Genomic DNA, 2,905 nt, shown 5'->3' on the forward strand with positions numbered 1-2,905 from the left:
ATCCTGGGCTTCATATGGAGACCCCACCACCATCCTGGGCATGGAGCAGAGACCCCATTGCCATTCTGGGCATGAAATGAAGACCCTACTGTTTTGTGTTTTATTAGATTCTGTATTTGTCTATTTGACATCCATTAATTATAGGGCCAACTGACAGCCAAAACTGTTTAAATCTTCCCTGGATCCAGAGCCCATACTGTGAACCCCTCCTTATCCAACCCTCAGCACCAACCTAATATCTCCCTGCCCTACACACCCAGGCCCAGGAAGCAGACAACTAGGGGCAGCCCCTGGGACCTTGTGCCTCAAGGTCCACCGGAATGACTCCAACTAGCCAATCCTAAGCCATTTGCCCTGCCACGCTGCACCTTTCCCACGGAAACCCCAGTAAAGGCTGTGGTCTGGGCCTCGCCCACAGTCCCTCTGCCTCCTGACTGACCCTGGTGCTTCCCCGTGGCCCCATGTACGGTGCCTCCTGTTTCTAGGGGACGGTGAACATTAAACTCTCCTCTCAATGGCACTGACCTCTCTGCACCGTCACTCAGTCACCTTTATAAACTAAGACCGACACAAAGCTCCGACTCCCATCCTGGGCCTACGGCCAGCCTGTCACAGTGCGGCCCTCAGGGCACATGGAGGATGATGGTGATGAGCCAGGAGACAGACACGAGGGCTTCCCCTGGCAGCAGGGCCCCTGACTCAGGCAGCAGGACAGCTCCAGGCTGGGGGCAAATGGGGTTGTTCCTGACAGCCGCTGACATGCGGGAGCCCAAGGGAAGGCCAGCGCACTCTGCCCATCAGGCCACTCTGACTGCAGGAAACAAACTGCGAAGGAAAGAAAATGGAGAAAGACGTGGGTTCCAGGGGCTAGCATCCACCGGGACCAACCACGTCCCGGCCACAAAAGAGCACCAGCATGCTTAAAAGAACTCAAGTCATGGGGCGTGTGGGTGGCTCAGGCGGTTAAGCGTCTGCCTTAGGCTCAGGTCATGATCCCACGGTCCTGGGATTGAGCCCCGCATCGGGCTTTCTGCTCAGCGGGGAGCCTGCTTCTCCCTCTGCCTCTGCCCCTCCCCCTGCTTGTGCTTTCTCTCTCTAATAAATAAAATATTAAAAAAAAGAAAGAACTGAAGTCGTGTAAAGTATGTTCTCTGACCACAATAGACTCAGCTAGAAATCAATGGTAGAGGGGCGCCTGGCTGGCTCTCTCAGCACGTGACTCTTGATCTCGGGGTCATGAGTTCGAACCCCACATTGGGTGTGGAACCTACTTAAAACAAATAAACAAAAAGAAATCAATAGTAGACAGAAGGCCAGAAACACCAACCACTCGGGACAGTAAGCAGCACACGGGCCCAGGAGGAAAACTCCAAGGATCCAGAAATATTTTGTGTGGATTCGAGCCCCGTGGGAGATGCACTCATACAAGAAAGTAAGAAAGGCCTCAAGTGCACAGTCTGAGCTTCGCCTCAAGTGCACAGTCTGAGCTTCACCTCAAGACACCAGGAAAGGAGCAAACTGAACCCAAAGTGAGTGGAGCAAGGGAGCAACAAAGACAAAAACAGAAACCATGAAACGGAAGACAGAAAATCAACAGAGAAAGAAAATACGAAATAAAGTATTAAAAAACCCCAAAACTGGTTCTTTGGGAAGAGCAATAAAACTGATAAAACCTCTAGCCCAACAAAGAAAGAAAGAAGAGAGGACAAAATGAGCCATATCAGGAATGAAAGAAGGAAGATCACACAGTTCACACAGAGGGGGAAGCTGCAGACAGCTGGGGCAGGTCAGGCTGGGAGTTGGATACAATGTAACAATATGTATCAACATGTAACAATGCCCCAGCCACAATCACCAGAAGCACCACAACCGCAGAAGCACCAGGATGAACAGATCATCTGAACAGCCTAATCTATCAAAGAAATTGAATAGTTTAAAACCGTCTGAAAAAGAAAGCTCCAGGTGGATTCACCCAGATATCAAAGGATGAAACAACACTAATTCTACATAATATCTTCCAGAAAACAGAAAAGGGAGAAACACTTCTCAAATCATTTTATGAGGTCAGGAATTACCCATACCAACACCAAACGTACATAAAAGGAAACTACAGACCAATATCCCTCTATGAATATAAATGTAAAGATCTTCAATAAAATATCAGCAAACTGAATTCATCATATATAAAAAGGAATGACTAATACACCATGACCAAGCGCGGTTTGTTCCAGGCTGGTCAACATTTGAAATCAGTCAGTGAAATTCACCCCATCAACAGGCTAAATTAGAAAAATCATAAAATCTCCTCAAATGATTTTTAAAAACTTGACAAAATTTAATTGCATTTGTGATTAAAACTCTTGGCGAACCAGGGACAGAAGACAACGTCCTGAATGGCCAACATCATGCTGGCGGCAGGATGGAAACCCCCCACCGAGACCAGGAGGCTGAGCCGCACCCTCACACCCCTGCAGCATGGCACAGAACCAAAGGCTTGCCCTGTGCAATAAGGCAAGAAAAGGAGATAAAAGGCACAAGGACTGGAAAGGAAAAAACGCAGCTCTTCTTTGCAGACAACACAATAGTTTATGCAGAAAACCCCAAGGAATGTGGAAAAATGTGAAAGCAAGCCCCCAGAACTAAGAGCCTTGCAAGATCATCTGATACAAATTCGACATAAAAAGTGGTCCCATTTGTACACACTAGCAATGAATGATTAGAAGTCAGGTTTTTTTTTTAAGATTTTATTTATTTATTTGTCAGACACAGAGGCAAAGCACAAGCAGGGGGAGCAGCAGAGGCAGAGGGAGAAGCAGACTCCCTGCTGAGCAAGGAGCCTGATGTGGGACTCGATCCCCGGACCCCGGGATCATGACCTGAGCCGAAGGCAGGCGCTTAACCGACT

The 2,905-nt window shown here is 48.2% G+C and overlaps 1 protein-coding gene across 4 annotated transcripts in view; it reads right to left on the reverse strand.

Annotated features, from left to right (window-relative positions):
* PACS2 (phosphofurin acidic cluster sorting protein 2) overlaps window positions 1–845 on the reverse strand; it is a 28,852-nt gene extending 28,007 nt beyond the window's left edge. For 2 of the 4 annotated variants that reach the window (XM_034993275.1, XM_034993279.1), the window contains exon 1: window positions 526–845. The gene's annotated coding sequence lies outside the window, so the exon portion shown is untranslated. The remainder of the gene's footprint in view (window positions 1–525) is intronic. The other 2 variants (XM_034993276.1, XM_034993274.1) reach the window with 1 other exon arrangement.
* Window positions 846–2,905: the final 2,060 nt, after the last annotated feature.

Source organism: Mirounga leonina, unplaced genomic scaffold (assembly GCF_011800145.1).
Source record: "Mirounga leonina isolate KUSES-001 unplaced genomic scaffold, KU_Mleo_1.0 Mir_82, whole genome shotgun sequence".
NCBI classification, from domain to species: domain Eukaryota; kingdom Metazoa; phylum Chordata; class Mammalia; order Carnivora; family Phocidae; genus Mirounga; species Mirounga leonina.